This window comes from Toxorhynchites rutilus, chromosome 3 (assembly GCF_029784135.1).
Source record: "Toxorhynchites rutilus septentrionalis strain SRP chromosome 3, ASM2978413v1, whole genome shotgun sequence".
NCBI lineage: Eukaryota > Metazoa > Arthropoda > Insecta > Diptera > Culicidae > Toxorhynchites > Toxorhynchites rutilus.
In genome coordinates, this window is record NC_073746.1 from 211,783,916 (window position 1) to 211,807,659 (window position 23,744).

The following is a 23,744-nucleotide window of genomic DNA, read 5'->3' on the forward strand; positions in this document are numbered from 1 at the left end:
AATAATTTTTTCAAAAAAATGTTACGCCATGCACATAGATCACCAAGCATTTTGTGAATTATTTTTTAATCACTTTATTCTAGTTTACTTCATTTAGCTATGTAAATACCTCGTAATCTCTTGAATCAAATATGAAGTTGAGTACATTATCATTCAAACTCCAACATATTTCAGAACGCATATGAAATTGCAACCTAAGAGCAAGCTTGTTATACAGTAAAATATCAGGAGCATGTTTGGACATCCTTCGTGTTAAATCGCCTATATGTTTAAAATACAGAGAATTGCCTAAAGAACTCGTACGCTCAAACAGATTATCTTGTACCAACCTATTCATGATTTTTTACTTGCCGAATTTTTCATCTTGTACTTTTTGTACTTTCATCTTGTGCACACTCATCGTCCTGTTGAGTTTTTAAAATGTACAGCAATAATATTTTTTACTAAGGTATTAGTCATTCTCAGGGTTGCCACATATACAGAGTATTCTGTATTTTACAGATTTTTCGCCAAATTTCAGATACAGAATCTGTATACACAGAATTACAGATTTTCTGCAAAGATACAGAATTTAAAGAATTTTTTTTTCAAATTAAAATTTAAATGTTCAATTAATTACAGTTCATTTTCTCTGTCTACCTTCTCACTAATAAACCTTGTTTTTTATCGTTGAGTCATGAGTCATCGAGGTACATCTATATATATATATATATATATATATATATATATATATATATATATATATATATATATATATATATATATATATATATATATATATATATATATAAATGGATTTCTGTCTGTCTGTCTGCAACTACTACTAATCCGATCGACATGAAAATTGGTATGTAGGGGTTTTTGGGGTCGGGGAAGGTTCTTATAATAGTTCAAGACCCCTCCCCCTCTCTAAGAGGGGGCTGCCATAAAAATGAAACAAAAGTTTCTACATTACTCGAGAACCAACCAAGCAAATGAAACGAAAAAATGATTCTATGGTGATGGACACTCCTCCCCCCTCTCTTAGGGAGAGCTACCATACAAATGAAACACAAATTTCTGCATTACTCGAGGATTAATCAAGCAAATGAAACCAAATTAGGCATATGGAGGTTTAAGCGTGCAATAAATCTTTCTATGGTGGTTAGACACTCCACCCTCCTCTCTAAAAGGGGGCTGCCATACAAATGAAACACAAATTTCTGCATTACTTGAGAATTAATCAAGCAAATGAAACCAAATATGGCATTTCATGATTTTAGGGTGCAATCAATGTTTTTACGGTGGTTAGATACTCCACCCCCTCTCTAAGGGGGGGCTGCCATACAAATGAAACACAAATTTCTTCATTACTCGAGAATTAATGAAGCAAATGAAACCAAATTAGGCATATGGAGGTTTTAGGGTGCAATAAATGTTTCAATGGTGGTAAGACACTGCACTCCCCTCTCAAAGTGGAGGGGGGTTGGTGGTGGAGCGTGCCATACAAATGTAAGACAAATTTCTGCATAACTCGAAAACTAATCAAGCTAATAGAGCCAAATTTGGCATGGGAAGGTTTTAGGGGTCACGAAACGTTTCTATAGTGAATGGTGACTCCTCCCTTTTCTCTAAAGGAGTGGGGTTGCCTCACAAATGAAGCATACATTTCTGAATAATTCAAGAACTAAACTAATCAAGCAAATGGAACCAAATTTGGCAAATGGAGGTTTTAGGAAGCAATAAATGTGTCTATGGTTGTTTGACACTCCTTTTCCTTCTCTAAAGAGGGGGAGTGGGGAGGGTGCTGAACAACTCGAGAACTAATCAAACAAGTGGAATCAAACTTAGCATGTAGAGGTTTTAGGCATCGATAAACGTTTCTATGGTAGTTCGACACTACTCCCCCCTCTCTAAAGGGGGGGGGGCTCCCATGCAAATGGAACACAAACTTCTGCATAACTCGATAAGTAATCAAGCAAACGGAGCCTAAGTTGGGATGTGAGGGTTTTTGGGTACCAGAAATGTTTCTATGATGGTATGACACCCTTTCATCCTCTGGAAAGGAGAGGGGGTTCCATAAAAATAATGCACTTATTTTAACCAAACATGACAATTGAAAATTTCCGGAAAACTCTGAAGGACAATGAGAAAATTCGAAAAATTCAATTCGCATGTGCTCTACAATTACATATAGACAAGCGTTATTAGTCCATTTGATGTTTGCGGTAACGAAATTGATCTTCAAATCTTCAAATTACGTAACGCTAAAAATCCGGCGATTGGTCCCATGAACGTGCGCTTAGTAGGAAAACGTGGATGTGATAACAAATAATAAATTTTGGGCGAGACGAAGTTGCCGGGTCAGCTACTTGATTTATGAAAATGTTGAACCATATGAAATGTCACCTAACACTTTTAGGACACTTCTTGATAATTCCTCATTCATCAGCGTGTGTTGAGTGAATATTCTCGCTTCAAAATGCCAACAAAACAGAATTCTGAAATCAGTTGGCTTCCACAATGATGGACTCTATTTTGAAAGCAAAGAACTATGTATAGGCTCAAGGAGGAGCGTCAAGGATAAAATTGACGGAAAATTAAAAAAAAAGCAAAGTTCAGCAGAACCATGTATAAACATCATACAATTTATTATGAGAAAACTTTTTTATGGTTATTTTTTTTTGTATTGATACGACTAAGGCAAACCATAAATAAGAACAATAAATTCAAAATGGAAATTCCAGTTCCCGTTAGTTTTTTGATACCGATTTTTTTTTGTTAAAAGTACAGATATACAGTTTTTTTCAGAAAATTTTACAGGATCAAATGTGGCAACCCTGGTCATTCTTATAACAGGGTGGTGCACGTAACACAACAGCATCTCAACAGCATCTTTCAAATGAGAACTTGTGTTATTTTATAGGGGTCGCTATTCAGACTCCGTCGAGCTCCAAAATCAATTTTCGTTTCTGTCGATCCCTAGGAAACCGAAATTGACGCCAAGGGGTCGATATAAACCACTTTGAGAAACCCTGATCTGGACTAACGTATGGAAAGGGTCAAATATGTTTGACAATTTTTTTTATAATTTTTTTTTACTCGAAAATGGCCCTACAAAAAAAATAAAAAAAATATTTTTTTAAATCATACACTGAAAAAAATCGATTGCAAAAACTAAAAGTCGATCTTCTCTAAATGGCCATCTCAGATTTTGATGAAAAGGTAGATAAATTGTAGATAAATATGTGCCCCACAACTCTTCCACACATTGCAACTTGTGCATATTTAAGGCAAAAAGTTTTTCAATATTTTATTGAAATTAAGTTTATTAAGTTTTGTGGACAGTGTGGTGATAGGAAATATTGCATTCCATTTTCCTTTCGTTTTAAACCTATTATATACAATATATACAATCCATTCACGATTTCAAATCATAGTCTAGTACCAGCTATCCAGCAGACAACAGACGTTATTTCCACTAATTACATAAAAAGCCCCACCCTTGTATGGTTCTTCCCCGTAGCCAAGTGATCAGTTGTTTTCCAACCTTGAATAAGCTAACACTATCTACTAAAAGGAAGAAGCAGAAAGAAATTAAGGAAGTTAATCAAATCCAACATCAAATAAAATAAGTAAAAAAAACTTTTTAAGTTAAACGGTTTAATTGTGATTAAACATAATAATGTACTGAAAGCTAGAAAATAATTAGGCAAGTAGCAGTTAGCAGTTATCACACCTCTCCTTCATTAGTCTAGGACATTGATAAGACTAAAATAAAATCGTTCAAGATAAGCAGTTTTAAAATGACAGCAGAGATAAAGGTATTTTATGAATTCGGTCAGTTCCTATTGGTCAAATTTCTATTTATGTGGGACAACCATACAGACATACAAACATACATACGAACAGTTCAAGCTAAATAAAACCGTTTAATAAAATAATTTCCCATTTTGTGATTGCGGCCATCTTGGATTTGGATTTTTCATTATCTACTGTGATCTACTATTCAAGCCCTTTCATATGATACCCATATTAATCGGGTTTTGAGAAAATATGTAGCCCGCCATTTGATAGTTACAGCCATCATAGATTTGCATTTTTCATAAATAACTGTGTTCTACTAGTCAAGCCTTTTCATTTGCTACCCATATAAACGGGGTTTTGACATAATAGGTAGTTCGCCATTTTGTAGTGGCAGCCATATTGGGTTTGCATTTTTCATAAATAACCGTGTTCTAATAGACAAGCCCTTTCATTTGATATCGATATTAATGAGGTTTTGAGAAAACATGTATTCCGCCATTTTGTAGTGGCAGTCATCTTGGATTTACATTTATCATAAATAACCGTATTCTAAAGGGTGTGTCACATCAAATTGCATCACGGAAAAACGCTGTAGAAATTCGCCCAGTAGACCGATCGTTTTGAAAATTTTAGACAGTAAAATAAAAACTATTAAACAACTTTTGGCATTTTCTTTTTATTCATACTTCGAGCCCAAGCCCGTATGCTCGCACCTTCCTCTTTACCCCGTCCATAAGGTTCTGTACAACGTCAGGTTGTAGTTTTTTTTGAACAGAAATCCATTTTCTCTTGAAGTCCGCCTCCGATTTGACAACTTTTGGGTTCTTCCGGAGGGCCTGCTTCATAATCGCCCAATATTTCTCTATTGGGCGAAGCTCCGGCGCGTTGGGCGGGTTCATTTCCTTTGGCACGAAGGTGACCCCGTTGGCTTCGTACCACTCCAACACGTCCTTTGAATAGTGGCACGAAGCGAGATCCGGCCAGAAGATGGTCGGGCCCTCGTGCTGCTTCAATAGTGGTAGTAAGCGCTTCTGTAGGCACTCCTTAAGGTAAACCTGCCCGTTTACCGTGCCGGTCATCACGAAGGGGGCGCTCCACTTTCCGCAAGAGCAGATCGCTTGCCACACCATGTACTTTTTGGCAAACTTGGATAGTTTCTGCTTGCGAATCTCCTCCGGAACGCTGAATTTGTCCTCTGCGGAGAAGAACAACAGGCCCGGCAGCTGACGAAAGTCCGCTTTGACGTAGGTTTCGTCGTCCATTACCAGGCAATGCGGCTTCGTCAGCATTTCGGTGTACAGCTTCCGGGCTCGCGTCTTCCCCACCATGTTTTGCCTTTCGTCGCGGTTAGGAGCCTTCTGAACCTTGTATGTACGCAGACCCTCCCGCTGCTTGATCCGCTGGACGAATGAACTTGACAAATTCAGCTTATTGGTGACATCCCGGACCGAACATCTCGGATCACGTCTAAACTGCTTAACTACGCGCTTGTGATCTTTTTCACTGACGGAGCATCCATTTTTGCCGTTCTTCACCTTCCGGTCGATGGTTAGGTTCTCGATGTATCGTTTTAGTACTCTGCTGACCGTGGATTGGACGATTCCCAGCATCTTACCGATGTCCCGATGTGACAACTCCGGATTCTCGAAATGAGTGTACAAGATTAATTCACGACGCTCTTTTTCGTTCGACGATATTTTTCCAAATTTACGAAAAATTGACAGTGAAGCATGGCCAACGTGATCTATACACTCTTATCTGATTATAAGCGAAAGCTGAAGATATAATTCCTAAAAATTAAATTTCTACAGCGTTTTTTCCGTGATGCAATTTGATGTGACACACTCTTTACTAGTCAAGCCCTTTCATTTGATACCCATATTGATGGGGTTTTGGAAAACCCATATTGATAAGGTTTTGAGAAAATATGTGATCCGCCATTTTGTAGCATCCGCCATCTTGGATTTTCAAGATCATGAAAATCATGGTTTTATAATGACTACCGAGATAAAGGTGTGTTCCAAATTTCAGATCAATCGGTCAACAGGAAGGGGGTCAAACTTCTATTAATGTGAATCAGCGCTACAGACAAACATGTTACAAAGTTACAAACATACAAACAGATTACAGGGCAAGCTAAATAAAACCGTTTAAAAACGGCTGCAATAGCGTTCGCGTTGAATACTAAGTTCAATGTGTACATTGTCATAAGGAAATAAATTGCAGCATATGACCACCTTGTGTATTGGGCGAGGGCGAGAATACGTCATCAATCAACCATCTTCAGCTGCTTCTACGAAGCCACGCAAGCCATCGGCCTTTTTCAGTGTCATTAAAACTTTCTGTTAAAAAGTTATTTATAGAATTTCATTGCGTTCTTAAATAATGTCTGAAGTAATAAACAGGCGAATTGAACACAATAATTTCGTGGTCCTTCGTCAATATTGTGGTTGAGTCTTGGACATCACTCCCCTTAAAATTTGGCCCACTCAAAGTGCACTGGAATAATTTGCTAGTTGAAAAGCGGAATAACCATGCGCGTGTGGCTTTGTCAAAAAATATATTGTTTCTCACCTGGAACAAGGGGTATATTTTATATATCTTCAAGTGAGACTGAAGCATAAATTTAGAATGTTTGGATTATATCCATTCGATGGTATTAGGTAGGTATTCTAGACATTCAAACCCATCATGATTCTTTTTTATTGAATTTAAATTTTCGAAGAAATGCAACTGTTGATTCACAGCACTCGCCGATAAACCTGAAGCGTCTTTGAATTGCTTTGTAAGTAACCGTAAGTTTCACTATTCCTACTGAAACTTTTTCGGTTCATAGGGCTAATAAGAAAGGAAGTGAAAGAAGCAAAAGAATGACAGTTTTTCGTAAATATAGTAATATTGGTTTTTAGATCCTCAAATTTATGTATGATCATCGATAAATTAAGTAGAGCGAATTAAAATAACGCTCGGTAACATGAAATATAGAAAATTTAAAAAAAGCCAATTGATTGTAGAACACCTGATTCGTAGACAATTGATGCTAATATTATATAATATCATGTTTTGGAAACAAGAGTAAGAGATATCTTCAGCGTTAAATGCGCAGAATTACACAGTGTAGGGTGCCCGAGAAGATTGATGTAATATACCAAATCAAAGATTATAACGAATCCATGTTTACCACAACGATTGGATGCTGTTCTTGCTTAGAAAGTAAAAACTTTCAAATTACTCGAAGGATCAATAATCTATAATTACACATTTCAAAGCATTGATCAACTGCTTAGGAAGTTAAACACCCGAAACAAAAATGCTTCCGAGTTAATGTCAACATAATTCATCGCACCGTATCGTATCCTATAAACACCACTGTATTCGCTTTAACCGCTATCAAACATTATAATGTGATGGCAAATTGTTTGTTTGCGACTATATCAATGTTATTGACGATATAATTAGCAGGTTGATAATACAATAATAACCTGTTACCTGTTTCTTTTATCCGCCCCCTAATTACATCTAATCAGTATTCTTCCGATTCGTGTAACCACAAAGACGTGTTATTTAAACGAAATTAGCGTATAATTTAAGCTCATTCTGTGGCGTGACACTGGCGAGAAAAATGAATTGCAATGGAAGTGAGTCAGCCCGAAACCGCTTCTTATTTCAAGAGGTGCTCATTAATCACTGAACAATAATCGCTTCTGAAGCTCACGTGCAACCTCTGCATTAAGTATTATCGTGACAGAAACGATTTTCCCAGCTTGAGTTTATTTTTTTTCCTCCATATTCACAGAAATGAATGCAGAGGAACGAACCGAATAACGAAAATGCAAGACCTACACATATTTTTCGATTATTATATCTCCATTAAGACTCACGAAGAAGCATCATGCATTTACCTTCAGTCATGAATTTGGAATTTCTCGTGCCGCAGATGTTCTTTAGCGGGTTGGTTCCAGCACTCGATGCTGATCTGGTAAACAATTTATTTAGTATCTCGTCTCCACTGTCTTCACCACATTTTGTAGAATTAACGGCAGAAACCGACGCGAAGCTGTGTACGATTATGATTCAATAAAAACTGGGATCATAAAACAGAACGAACAGCCATTCGTCGTTTACACTAAACACTCAATTACCATAATCTTATTATTTATGAGAACATATTTGTTTAATCGATTCAGTTCACTTTTTCCTTATGCAATTTTTGTTTTCTTTTATCCCTTTCCGTTTAGCACTTTCCACGAAATGACATTCTTAATTTCAATTCGCACCTCTCAAACTGTTTTACTTTTTTTTATGACCGTTCGCTCATGGGACTAATTTCTGAATGCTTCAAACGACCGGAAGAAACTATTTCCTTGCATCTAAACTGCATCTCATTCATGTCACACCGAGCGGAAGATATTGTCCCCACTTGAGCCGCCGGTTAGCCTGCGTTGCATAAAGAACATATGCCGGTCGCCGGGAGCATTTTCGGCTGAACCATGACCAAGTTAACTTCTGTTCCGCCGGTAGGTCAGAAATAAATCTTTGCACTGAACAGTTTCTTTAGTAATTTACCACACCGACCGTCCTCGTGGACTGCAGGATCATGACTGACGCGCCACGAGCAGCACCGTTTGTAAGCGTTGCCGTTTGCCGGCCAAAAAATCGCAACCCAACCATTCCGGGGTCCTCCCCAATGGGAGAGAAGATGCGAGAGAAATCGTGTGCGATAAAGAAACACGAAACCGACCGACCGATCCGACCAAAGCACTGGCCACGACCGACGTCTTAATTCCGTGATCCCACGATAGCGACTGATGATTTGAGATGTCTCGCCCCGCGAGGCTCGTAACAAACAAATCGCATACTCTGTACTTCAACAACAGCTTTGGTAATTCGCCGGATGTCGTGTAGCAGCTCCAAGCAAAGGGACGAAGCAATACATCGCTGAGGATGCTGCTGCTGCGATTTTCAATCGACACCACTTCCGAAAGATTGTTCCGATATCCCATAAATAGGAATCAATGTAAACGATTTCGAATATGATACATATTCTGTTTATTCTCAAATTCTATGGTTGAACCACCTGCTGTATGCAACGCTTCCATATGGGTGATATCCCAACTAAGGCTCATATTTACATGGCCATAAACAATGAACTGGTATTGATTTCCAATGTAGGAGAACGGAGGACAGACGAATAGGTTAAGAGGAACTTCGATTGTATCATTGGAAACATATGATTTCCAAAAAAGAAATACATTTTGTTGAACTCAATAATCCGGACAATAATCCGGACTGGTTATTGGGGCTAACGATAGTTGAGAGAATGTTGTTATTAATGTTGAAAGATTGAATTATTCCACCTAGAAGCTTTTGACACTTCGACACAGAGCTTGTTTCTAGAATATCCAGAACCTATGAACAAATTTCCTCTGTTACTTTCACAACGTCCCACAGTGGCCCCTGAGAAAATTTAGGCGGCCAAAACCCAAAAAATTAAGTTGCATAAAAACAAAAAAATCCTACAGTCCCTTATTCTAGGATGTTCAAGGTATCACGATCACGTGTTTCACCCCATTCCGCGCGCGCATAATTGCTTTTGCAACGCGATAAGATACCAGTTTCGCATGCTCGCCGGTGCCACTATTTCGTGTGTTTTTCTAACATGTGTTTTGGTGAAATTTTTGATTGAATTGTTTTGGCTCATTATGTTCGGTTCGTCGTAGTATGTGTTAACTCCACACAAAGTAAGAACTATTTTGGAAGTTTAATTTTGCTTCGGATGGATATATAAAACTTGCCCCGCATTTCCCCGCAAAACATTTTTAATGAAAGTGTTCCTCAAAGTGTCTTTTATCATTCAGCACTTGAGTTTTTCACTCGAAATCCCCCCTTTTGGTTTTTTTTCTCAATATTAACCCAAAATCAGACATTCCATGCCAAACCGATATAGTGGTTCTCAAATTTTCGTGAGAAGTGGTAGTTTTATTCTTTATCGCAAAACATTAGACCCGTATTTTTTTACTTTTCAGTAGGGTGACCATTTTAGGGTTGTCCGAAAAATCAACTTTTTCCTCTTTTTTTCAAAAATGACTTTTATTTTCAAAAATTCATAACTTTCGAACTACTAAACCGATTAAGATGATCGACATATTAAATTAAATCAACTGGTCTTTTTCGAAAAAATATTACACTTGCAGAAAGTTCGAAATCGTTTTTTATTGTTTTCATAGGGTCGGGACCGAGGGCGCTATATTTTTTCATATTTTTTCTGAAAAGCTGAGTATTTCCCACAAAATATATGTCGAAACCAGAGAGGCATTTTTTTCGTTTTTGAGTTACGATTTTTCAAAGTTAACCGATGGTTCGAAAAATAAATTCCTCCCTCTTTTTTTGCTTTTTTGGTGAAACCGAGTTGAAAAATGAACTCTGCGTATCCGAAAACATACATTGTGATATCAAACACTTGCCCCTCCTCCCCCTTTTGGTTTTTAGTGAAACCGTGAACTCTGCGGATCCGAAAACATACATTTTGATACCAAACACGACAAAAACTGAAAATTTTGAACTTTGCCTCCTTGCCCCTTCCCCCTTTTAGTTTTTTTTGGAGAAACGGAGTTGAAAAATGCGTTCAGCGTATCCGATAGCCCCAATCTACCAAAAATTGGGTTTTAGCTAAAAAATCTGAGTTTTGTCCGTCTAAATTTTCTCAGGGACCACTGTGCGTCCCTTCGACGTTAACTCATCTACCGAAATACAACCACCAATGAATCAAAAAACAAAGTGAAACCCTTAAAATCATTAACATTGGAAGCGTAGAAATTATATCGTCACCATTCGATTACGATGTGTTTCTCATTATTGTTCATATTTTTTTAATAGTATTTTCAAACGGAATTTGATAGAATAGGCACTTGAATGTAAATATGGGATATGTAGAATAATCAAAACATCAAAAACATAAAAATATAGTTTTTATACTATACTTTTAAACGGTTTTATGTAGCATGACTTATTGTAAGTATGTTTGTATGTTTATCTGTAGGGTTGTCCCACATCAACAGAAATTTAACCCACTTACTGTTGACCGATTGATCTGAAATTTGGAGCACGCCTTCATCTCTGCTGTCGTTATAAAACTGCATATTCCATGATCTTGAAAATCCAAGATGGCTGCCGCTACAAAATGGCGGACTACATATTTAATCAAAACCCCATCAATGTGGGTATCAAATGAAAGGGCTTGACTAGTAGAACATACTTATTTGTGAAAATGCAAATCCAAAATGGCGATATATGTTAATTTTTCAAAATCCCATCAATATGGATATCAGATGAAAAGGCCTACAGTGATAGACATTCGTTTAGCCGCACTTTAAAAAAAAACTTGAAACACGTACAAAACAACTAGGAATGTTCTTTTTATCAGGATACTTATTTGCTGTAGTGATAGTATATCTAAGTCACTTTTATTGAGAGGACGTGCGTCACAATCACACACACACACAAGGCGGCATCGGTGAATATAAACATTCAAACGTCGTTTTTTACCGAGACATACGTTTAGCCGCAGGGCATAAAAATCGAGTTTTTGCATAATCACCAAGCCTTTATCTGTGTTTTTCGAAAAAATACTTGGGAATGTTCAATTTACAAGATGAATATTAGATGTGCAACCTAAGAAGTTGGGCAGATTAGTGATTTACGTTGAATTTAAAGGAATGGCGAAAGGTATTCTATTGAAGGAAGAGGGGCTTTAAATAATAAAGATATTCAGTGAACAAAAATTTTCTAATCACTCGATCGTAACAAAAATTGGTCTATCTGGGAAAGTGATACGGAATATCTTCAAATAATGTCAGAAATATGGGATATAACGACCAACAAATGCGAACACCAAGGGAAACCGAAACTGACCGCCACCCATAAGCAGAACCATCTCATTTTTTTTTATTTATCAATACAGTCTTCGCAAAAAAAAAATGCCGGACAGACTAAAATTAATTATTGATCCTTATACTAAACACATTTCTGGTCATATCAAATTCGAACAAATTAAACACTTCATTAAAACGTTGGCAACAAATATCCAAGGGGTTATTTTGTCCATATAGGGTGCGATGCGTAGTTTGCCGAAAGAAAACAGATTGTCTGGTTGATCTACCTGGAGCGTTGATTCGAAGCTTGCCCAAAAGTTCTCCACAGTCAAGATTATTGCTGAGAAGGTCGAAAATCAGCAGTCTCTGGAGAAACTCACGTCGTTTTTGCAGTGTCGGTAAGTGAATCAGTGCGCAGCGTTCTTCATATGAGGTCAGATGTGGGTCGCTACGCCAGGGGAGATGTCGAAGAGCATATCGGATGAAACTTTTCTGCACACGTTCCAGGCGAGTGATGTGAACAGCGTGGTATGGGGCCCAAACAGTAACACCGTATTCCAATATACTGCATACGAGAGACACATACAACGCTTTGAGAGAATAGACATCTCTAAATTCCTGAGTGTGGCGTCTTATGAATCCGAGAACGGCAAAAGCCTTAGCGGTAACCGTTGCAATATGCTCCGTAAATTTAAGCTTGATGTCGAGCACGAGACCTAGATCTTTGACGGCTGCAACTCTTTCCACTTCGTTCGATCCCATCATATATTCAAAGGCGATTGGTGAGTAAAGCCGCGAAAATTTTATTGCGTAACATTTCCTGATGTTCACTTCCATGCCATTTATTGAGCACCAGTCCAGTAGAGCATCTACATCCATTTGAAGAGCGCAGCAGTCCATATATGATGTTACTACTCGAAACAATTTCAGGTCATCTGCATACATTAATTTAGGTGATTTAAGAACAGCGCAAATATCGTGAATGAAGAGTACGAATAGAAATCGACCTAAGTGACTGCCCTGCGCCAGAGATAACTGAAAATGGCGATGAAACTGACGAGACAATTCGTACGTGTGCACTACGATCAGTCAAATACGAGTTAACCCAATTGGTCAACCAAAGTGGAAACCCGTATCGCTACAGTTTTTCCACAGCAGGGGCGTGAGGAACGCGGTCGAAAGCTTTTGAAAAGTCAACGTAAATGGCCTGCTGCCTTTTCTCAATTTTTTGTTGTAAAGGGTGTGTCACATCAAATTGCATCACGGAAAAAACGCTGTAGAAATTTAATTTTTAGGAATTATATTTTCAGCTTTGGTTTTAGAATCAGATAAGAGTGTATAGATCACGTTGGCCATGCTTCACTGTCAATTTTTCGTAAATTTGGAAAAATGTCGTCGAACGAAAAAGAGCGTCTTGAATTAATCCTGCGCACTCATTTCGAGAATCCGGAGTTGTCACATCGGGACATCGGTAAGATGCTGGGAATCGTCCAATCCACGGTCAGCAGAGTACTAAAACGATACTTCGAGAACCTAACCATCGACCGGAAGGTGAAGAACGGCAAAAATGGATGCTCCGTCAGTGAAAAAGATCACAAGCGCGTAGTTTAGCAGTTTAGACGTGATCCGGGAAGTTCGGTCCGGGATGTCGCCAATAAGCTGAATTTTTTCAAGTTCATTCGTCCAGCGGACCAAGCAGGGGGAGGGCCTGCGTACATACAAGGTTCAGAAGGCTCCTAACCATGACGAAAGGCAAAACATGGTGGGGAAAACGCGAGCCCGGAAGCTGTACACCGAAATGCTGACGAAGCCGCATTACCTGGTAATGGACGACGAAACCTACGTCGAAGCGGACTTTCGTCAGCTGCCGGGCCTGTTGTTCTTCTCCGCAGAGGACAAATTCAGCGTTCCGGAGGAGATTCGCAAGCAGAAACTATCCAAGTTTGCCAAAAAGTACATGGTGTGGCAAGCGATCTGCTCTTGCGGAAAGCGGAGCGCCCCCTTCGTGATGACCGGTAAACCTGCCCGTTTATTACCTTAAGGAGTGCCTACAGAAGCGCTTACTACCACTATTGAAGCAGCACGAGGGCCCGACCATCTTCTGGCCGGATCTCGCTTCGTGCCACTATTCAAAGGACGTGTTGGAGTGGTACGAAGCCAACGGGGTCACCTTCGTGCCAAAGGAAATGAACCCGCCCAACGCGCCGGAGCTTCGCCCAATAGAGAAATATTGGGCGATTATGAAGCAGGCCCTCCGGAAGAACCCAAAAGTTGTCAAATCGGAGGCGGACTTCAAGAGAAAATGGATTTCTGTTCAAAAAAAACTACAACCTGACGTTGTACAGAACCTTATGGACGGGGTAAAGAGGAAGGTGCGAGCATACGGGCTTGTGCTCGAAGTATGAATAAAAAGAAAATGCCAAAAGTTGTTTAATAGTTTTTATTTTATTGTCTAAAATTTTCAAAAGGATCGGTCTACTGGGCGAATTTCTACAGCGTTTTTTCTGTGATGCAATTTGATGTGACACACCCTTTAGTTGTTGTTGTAGTAGACCGTTTTTTAACAAACCCATGTTGTTCGTTTGCGATGATGTGGTGGACAGATGGGTAAATGAGATCCAGTAGCATACTTTCAAAAATTTTCGGGATGCAGCTCAGATATTCCTCTATAGTTTTGCACATCGTGGACGACACCTGCTTAATGAATAGGGATTATCGATGCAGTTTTCCATAAAGCAGGAAACTGCCCTTCTTTCAGCGAACGGTTGAAAAGCAAGGTAGACGGCAAAGCCAACGAAGAGCTGCATGCCTTGATGAAAGAAGGTTGCAGCTTATCCGGTCCGGCTCCTTTCGAGGCTTCGAGACAGCTCCGCTTTCTGTATACGTCCTCTTCGGTTAATGAAATAAGTGGCATGTTCAGGTCATATGACTGCAGACTACTCAAGTACCGTTCAGACAAAGGTGGTGAGTTATTACTTAACACACTTTGAAAGAACATTTTCACCCGGCAATACATGGAATGGAAACTAGAATGGAGAAATGTTGTATTTTCCGGCGAAAAAAGTTCAATTTCTATGGTCCGGACTGTTACAGTTGCTATTGGTACAATTTAAGTCAACGGCATGTCGTGAGATCGAAGCGAAACTTTGGGGGCGGAAGTTTGACAGTGTGGGGAGCCGTTTCCTATCACAGCAAGCTTCTCATTTGTTTCATTTTCACCCGAATGAACTCCGAAAAGTATCTTCAATTACTGGAGGAGGTTTTGATTGGCCATATTGAGAATAACGCTACCGAGGATGTCGTTTTTTCAGCAGGATTATGCATAGATCCACGTTTCCAAGCAATCGAAGGCATGGTTTACCGAGAAGGACATTCCGCTTCTTGAATGACCTACTGGCAGTCGATTGCAATCCCATAGAGAACCTATGGAGAATCTTGGCTGAGATGGTCTATGCAAACGGGTGACAATTTGACAACATTTCCAGTCTCAAGGAAGTAATTCAGGAATGTTGGGCTATAATCAATATGGCAACACTTTAAAAGCTGTCTGACTCGATGCCAAATCGAGTTTTCAAAGTGATCCAAAACGGAGGTGGACATACTAAATATTAGTTACCGATTGGACTCGAAATTTGCCACACAAATTTTCTTTTATTGAAATTTTAGGATGCGGCTAAACGAATGTCCACCTTGATTCCACATATTTGAATTACTTAGAAAACAAAAAGTGAATTGATACATTTTTTTTAGAATGAATTCGATGAAAATAAACAATAATATGAACAAAACTGTACAAAGAATTGACTTATTTTTAAAAATATTGAGGTAAAATAGGACGCGGCTAAACGAATGTCTACCACTGTAGTCGAACACATTAGATCATGAAAAATCCAAGTTCAAAATGAACAAATTACTTTTATTCATACAAATCCCGTATAGAGCGATTCTACCCCAAATCAGCTGCCTGCTGACCCGACTCTCTACGGTTTTTTGAAAATTGGTACAAATAATGGAAACTACCTAAAACTACAATTTTCATTATTATATGACCAATTTAAATTACGACTGATTTTTTAAAAGGGCGTGATTAAAATGATTGATCTTTCTTTCAAAAAAATTCACTTAAAAACCAGATGTCTGATTAAAATATGATGTTTGACAAAGTTATTGGAAAATCAATAAATCATTTGAGAAAAATCGCATCTTGAATGTACTGTTAAAAATCATTCTCAAAAATTAAAATTAATATTAAAATCTTTTATATCTTTATGTCGTCTATAGTAAGTTCTTCTCACATATCGTCCAGGTCTTCACTTGCGAAAACTTGATACTCTATTAGGGAATAATTATCCTAGTTCATAGTTCACTGTGTCTTTGTAAACATACGTTTATCACTCCCTAAAATGTAAGCCTTCATTAGCTTCATGCACACATGCAGTTTCTCCCAGTTTCGTATTTGCAAATAAAGAGCCGAATATTCGACCAACCGGCCTCGAGGTTTGCCGGATATACGGTATCGGGTATTCAGCAAAACTAATATCCGTTTCATCACTAATAAGAACTATCTATCGGAAATATTGCCCCTTATTATGTAACTTATTTTCGTTTTTTTAAATCGATAGAATCTTATCGAATCAAGTTCTTATTCGAACGTCATGAGTTGCGAATTGCATTTTTTGAAATGTTGTTGTATCAGGAATGCAACAAGCAAATGAAATAGCTCGAAAAATTGTGCCGACATCGTTCATTCGATTGTATCTATAACAGCAAAATAGAGCTAACGAGCAAAATTCTGTTCAACTAGAAATCCATAATAGGGTCCAATATTTAACTTTAGAAATTTCTAACTTCTCATTCAATACTGTTGTTCTGCTCATGACTCTACTTCTTAAAAAAAATCTACACAATTAATTCACATCACTCATTATAGCTTTGAAAAAAAATATCAATACTTCATGAAAACGCGAAATTTTCTAAAAAAAAATAACTTTTTATGGATTTTCGTAACCTTGTGCCGGATGTTTCTAGCGTTTTCAATTTATCATTTAACAAATTACAGAAAAACTCATTGGTCTACAGCTAGTCGTCATCGGTAGAAACTTCAATTGCTAGAGGATGAAGTGGAGAAGAAAGAAAAAACCTATACCTTACAAGCTCATCCGTCTCTAGCCTTAAAAAGGGGCCTATTATAATTGATACAAAATTAAATCTGTAGTTTTGCCAATACATATTGCAATAAGTTTTAATGTTAGCAGGCAAATTGTTAGCCTAGTTTATCCCCAAAACACATGTGAGCGTTTCAAATCGATACGTTAAGTTGTTTTTAAAGCCGATCGATCATAGTTTGAAGCAAATTAGAGAAACACATCATCTTCATCGATCAATTGAAATACAGAAATACTGAATGTTATGCGTACTCTCAGAATGAACGATTCGTTGCTTTCGTTTTCATGCGTTGATAGGTACGAGGATTGCAATTAGTGATGTATACATACGCATTTCCACTCCTCACCAGAAATACCAACCAAACTTTTGAAAAAGCTGGAAATATTTGAACAAAAAAGACTGGAAAAAAGTGGAAATTAAAAAAAAAACTTGAAGAATTGATTTTTTTTTTAAGTTTTTTAACAAGCAAGCAATTGTTTTCGGGGTGGTTTTGTCCAATTAAGTTGAGATTACCTGCCGCAATTACTGAATGCTTGTTGGTTTTGCTCCTGGAGCTTGATTTCCCAAATTGACCAGAGATGCTCGATCGGATTAAGATCGGGAGACTGTGCTGGCCACTCCATAACCTTGATATGCCTTTCCTTGAACGACTAAGGAACCAGCCTTGATGTGTGCTTCGAATCTCCGTCTTGTTGGAACGTATATCTGCGCTCCAAATTTAGCTTTTGTGCAGACGCTGGTAGTTTTCGCTTCAAAATGTCCAATTAAACCCCCATGGTCATGATTCCATTGATGAACTCAAGTTCTCCAACACCGGATGCAGCCATAGATCCCCACACCATGACTCTACCTGCAGAAAAAATCAAAGCCGCCATTCTTGAATGTAGGTCGCGAACACTCCTTTTTCAAACTTTCACCGCTTCATCGCCATTTTCTTATGATACGATCAGACCCAAATAGCATTACTTTCGTCTCGTCTGAACAAATCACCTTATTACAATCGTCACCGGTCCATGAAATGTGATACTGAGCCCACTTCAATATTTTTTTGATATTTTTGCGGACAACCATGGCTTCTTAAGAGCTACTCTGCCCTTAAGACCTTTCGTATGAAGACGATTTCGTACGGATTGTGAGGTCAGTTCAATGGAAAACTCGCTTTCAATGTGTTTCGCATTTTTCGGAACTGATAGTTCCCGGTCCAGTTCCCCTTTCTTCACGATAGCTCTGAAGTTTTGATTTCATTGCAAGAAAACAATTTCATTTTTCTCATGATTGTTACAAGAATATCCGGATTTTATATGGTAACTTCACCAGTATGTTTCAAGTGTGATGTGCAATTCATCATCTGGTATCCCAAGATAGATTAAGTATAGATTAACATCAACAGTCGAACGTTTCAGTTTATATAACCGCTAAAGGTTTTGTGTAATGAGTGTCATCGGAATGAGTAAATAAATTAGCCGCGTTCTCCTTGTAAATGTTACATTCATAGCCCAAAGACGAATGACACATATCTAACTGATTATCAGCATCAAACCGGGATTGTTCATGAACAATTTATACATGTTTCAAACTCCGATTTACTCTCCTTTGACTTATGACAATCAGCACAATACGGACAAAGTTTACAATGGCATTTGAGGAACTTATGTCCGTAGCTTCAGCATTTGTAGCACTTCATTATATTTGATTAACCTGAATTTTACCATTCTATTCATTTCTGGATGATTTTTGATATTGGAATTTGGAGAAAAAAGAATCGAAAGCTTTGATTATATGTTATCTAATTCTGATATAATAGCATCCTATGAATCTGTCGAAATAATGTTGTTATGAATGGGTTCATAGAACCGGTTTCCAGCCGGCATATGTTGAGAAAGGTCAATTATTATTTGATGTCGGGCGTTTTAATATGTTCCCATAGGTGCTTTCTTTCGCGCTTATCCCAATTCGTGAGAAGAATCACGTGTCACTCAATTTCAAGTTCATTTTCTCTCTTTCTCTGAGAGAAAGAGGAAACTTGTTGCATGACGCGTTTGAAAACTTTCAGCGGAAATATTTCACCATGCGTTCCCTACGGAGCGAAGCATCTTCATCAGAATCATTCTCTTCTCATCTCTTCTCTCGCTACTAGCGATTACTGACCGCCACTGGTTGCGCCAGAGACAGATGCTGTTCTGCTTTACTCTCATTTTTTTCTCGGTTTCCCGAGCCACGCATTGATTCTCCTCTCTTCACAGCATAGTGGCACTTCTGATGCAGCAGCTCGTTATCGGCGAAAGACCGATTGACGACAGAAAAGGATTGGAATTTATGTTTTGCTATGTTCATTTGCACATATTTCTCTTTTTTCTGTGTGCATATGACAGTTTGATGACCAGAGCCACTGAACTGAGTTACTAAATCGGAGGGACTGCGACCGCTACCGAAGGGATCTGCTTCTGTTTTTCTCCTGTTTTTTATTTACATATTCGATCAAAGCATACGGACTAATGATTGATCATATTACTTTTTTCGGATGAGAGAATGATTGTTAATCGACAAAAAATGATGGAAATCAATCATGCAGATATTTCTTATTTCATTGGCGTAGTGGGATCTCAGAATCATGTTGTTTTAATATTGACTTTGTTGGAGTATCAACGTCATTACTACAAACCGCTGCACATGTATAACGTATGAGTATGAAGTATGATATTCATGTCCGCTACCCACTTGTTTGGGAGTTGTGATCTGGTATGCACATCTTAAGTTTGGGGATAAAATGAGTTAGAGTAGCTATCAAAGCATCGCTTCATGTATGCAGGTGCCTATTTTGACGAAGGAATACGATTTTGATTTTTATATGCGGTGGGGGGGGTCATTCTACGAAAAAGGTAACGAAAAATTAAGGGATTCCAAATGGATATTACGCAAATCGTTATTGCGATGTATGTTATACTATATAACAGGGGTGGGCAAACTTCTGGGCATTACGGGCGACTAATTGTTCAAATGTTAGACTGCGGTCTACCAACGTTGGCTGTATCTTATTTATTATGTACATCAACGACATGCGACGAGTTTTACGATGTTGTGATATTAACCTTTTTGCAGATGATACTGTGTTATTCATTGCAGCTAATGATTTGAATCAGGTCGTTTTATATTTGAATGGAGATTTGCGTTCTTTAAGTAGATGGTTGAAGTATAAGCAATTGAAGTTGAATATAAATAAAACTAAATTTATGGTAATCTCGCGAAATCGTTCTAATGAAAACGTCTCAATTGTAATTGATGATTAGACCATTGATCGCGTTCGGGAGATTAAATATCTTGGCGTGATTATTGATGACAAACTCAAGTTCAATACTCACATTGACAATGTCATCAAGAAAATTGCCAAGAAGTATGGAATCTTATGCCGATTGAAAAACGATTTAACTATTTGCAGCAAAATACAGCTATACAAATCAATCATCTCTCCTCATTTAGACTTTTGTTCTTCCATATTATTTTTAGCCAATGATACACAAATATCGAGATTACAACGTTTGCAGAATAAAATAATGCGGTTGATCCTAAAATGTAATAGATTCACTTCCTCATCTTTGATGCTGGACGCTCTAAAATGGTTATCCGTGAAGCAAAGAATTGTCTATTTAACTATGGTGTTCATTTTTAAAGTAGTTAATGGTTTGCTGCCTCGATATTTGTGTGATCGAGTTGAAAGAGGAAGTGATTTCCATAGATATAACACTAGAAACGCGAATGAATTAAGAACACCTAATTTCTTGTCATGTGCTTCACAAAATTCGTTGTACTTCAAAGGAATAAATGTTTTCAACTCGATGCCAAGACATATTAAATGCGCAACAACACTTACATAATTCAAGAGGCACTGTATTTCACACGTGAAAGCTGTCTTTAGTTAACAGTCGAACGATTTTTTTTTAATTTTATGACGAAGATTTTTATTGACGAAGTTTTATACGAACGGATAATTAATGTGGACAATTTTTTGTAGTTTGTTTTAATATTTTCAATTAACTTGACGAAGTTTTTTGACGGATTATATTATGTAGACTATTTAATTTTTTTAAATTATCTTTTTTTTTTAATTTGTATTGATCTCTATTATGTCTGTCATGATCTGGTGATGATGGGCTATTTTTATTTTTATTTTGTTGTTTTTATAGTTGTATTAGTTGAAAAAAAAAATAAAAGTAGTCTACAAAAGTTTGAGCGTCGCGCGCGTGGCACAGATATAAAGGATATTAAATTGAAAGATTTTGAGGGGCCGGTCTAGGAATTTTTCGTAAAGGAAATTTTCTCGATTTCTCTTAATGAGGATATTCATAGTCAATCCAAAACAAGGCTGGCGGTTGGACTTGTGCACTGGTGGACCACTTGGCTGCAAGGGCCTCGTCGGGACCGTATCGGCTCTGTGGCGGACATGACTGAGTATTGGCATGTCTTTTGACATTGCAATTTTTTTGAACTTATATCTGTGAATAAAATCAGTGCGTTTTTTCGTGTTTGCTATACTGATCTCAATGTTGAGAAAAAATAAATAAATTATCTTTTAGATAACTCGTCTTGCTCAAACCTCTGTAGGGGAAGGAGGCGGAACCATCATCATCATCATCATCATCATCAAAAAGTCATTAGAAAATTGATGTAGTACTAGACGATAAAACAAAATTTTAACCCTACTACTAGTCAGCTGATTCATTTAGGAAGTGCAAGGTAGAATTAAGTATCGAAGAATAAAGACAATCATTATTGGTCTGAAAGTTGAACGAGTTGTTTTTGATTTTCTCCGTATTTACGTAGGATTACGAGAGCATATTGGGGGTACAAATTGAAAAACGAAAATCGATCGCATCGTGAAAAATGCCCAATTTGCTCAGTTATTTCATGATGGGGTTATGATATTTTTGAGTCAATCGGCACTCCATAACAATTGTGTACATTAAATAAAATAATACATGTCATGAAACTAACTATCACACACTTTTGTTCACACCGAAATGTGTTCCCTAGCACAGACTTCAAAACCAAGGAGCCTGGGGAAATCTGAGTTATTGAACTACTTTATGGTTCCGGACTCTGTTTGCCTTAAACTGGTTTTTCTTTAAAAAATATAAATACGCTACTCAGGACGATTCTGTTGCTTCCATTTGAAAGTTAAGAAAATTCAGTACAGGATATAGTGGACAAACATCTAAATTAGTGGATTGAAAGCACATTTTGGATGTGAAAAACTTAAAAGTTAGTGTTTTTGAAGATATTATTATTAATTTTATACCAACAATTCATCATGAACTTGATTGTTTCTATCAACCTCTGAAACCACTTAACAGTTTTTTCTATGACACCCAACTTCTATCTTTCTTAACTTCGGTGCAATAAGTTATAACAATTCCTGGTGATAATTCAATCAAAATCTTCAAAAATCAAGATTGTAACTTCACTGTACTTATAATAACTAATTGAATATCATATTAACGTTGAAATACTACATTTTCCTTCAAATAAGTCATAAACGCGGACTCGATTACAGGGAAACTTCGATATAACGTACCCTCGTTATAACGTACCCTCGATATAACGTCACTCGATATAACGTACACATTTCCAAAGTGTAAAGGAAATTTTTTTTCAATATTTTTTTTTCTGATAGAACAATGAATTATCTGTATTGTGATGTTGAAACAAGTTTTGTACTTTCAATAAATCCCGAAATACAGCTGGTTTTGTGATTCCGCATTCTAAATGAATCTAGCTTTAATCAACAGTACGAAGGGAAACATCATGAGAAAGGCTGGCTTCGTCTTTTGATTGAAGTTATTCATTAACTTTACTAAAACAACAACACAATAATGTATTATAGACTACGTTTGTGAGTACTTTATTATGCTTCGATATAACGTACAATTCGATACAACAAACAATTTTGAATGTGATATGTTCGTTATATCGAAGTTTACCTGTATATACAGACCCGATTTCTTTTCACTGTATATAATCAAATCCTGTATATAATCGAGTCAAAAAAAAATTTTTTTTAATTGTTTTTTATGCATATATTTTTCGTTTATTGAAAGAAAAAAAAGAACTTAATTTTTTATTCATCCCCTTAAAGTCAGAAAACACCTTTCTTACATGAAACAAATATTTTTTTCCCAGAATCTCTCAGGAGGTGATAGATAATCATATTTGATGGAAAAAGTCATTCTCCGCATATGTTCGAATTTCAACAATGACAGAGTTATAGTATTTTTTTTGTTTCGGACACTGTTGCCTCAAACTGGCTCTACATTAAAAAGTACGCTGGGTAAGCCAATTCTGTTGCTTTCATTTGCAAGATGAGAAATTTGGTACAGGATATAGTAGTGGATCATCTGAATTAGTGTATTTGAATAACATTTTGAATGCGAAAAATTGAAAAGTTAGTAATTTTTAATGCGTAATTATCAATTTTATCCCAGCTCTCCAACTCTCAAACCACTCTAGAATTTGTTCTTTGACGCCCAACTTCTATGTTTCTTAATTTCGCTGCAATATCGATATACACAATTCCTGTGGAAAAATCAAGCAAAATCTTCAATAATCGCGATTTTTACCCCACTCTACTTATAATAGCCACTTGAACTTCACCCTCACGTTGAAAGGTTACATTTTTTCTTGAAATAAGTCATACTTGAACTATTTTTTTTTCAAACTGTGTATAATAGAATCCAATATTGTATATAATCCGACCTGTATTTGAATTATAAGAATTTGTTTTTCAAACTGTATTAATCGATTCCGACCTGTCTATGCAAGTCGGGGCACAAGTGTAAGTGTAAAATTGTATATTGTAGCGGTTGAGTTAAAAATTCATTGAAATATGAACCGATTTATTTAGTGAATAAAATCCAATGCGTGTTCCCG

At 37.3% G+C, this 23,744-nt stretch overlaps 1 protein-coding gene across 1 annotated transcript in view; it reads right to left on the reverse strand.

Moving 5' to 3' along the window:
* Nucleotides 1–8,578, reverse strand: part of LOC129776809 (cardioacceleratory peptide receptor-like) — a 164,389-nt gene extending 155,811 nt beyond the window's left edge. Inside the window, exon 1 of the mRNA XM_055782675.1 lies at nucleotides 7,689–8,578. The gene's annotated coding sequence lies outside the window, so the exon portion shown is untranslated. The remainder of the gene's footprint in view (nucleotides 1–7,688) is intronic.
* Nucleotides 8,579–23,744: the final 15,166 nt, after the last annotated feature.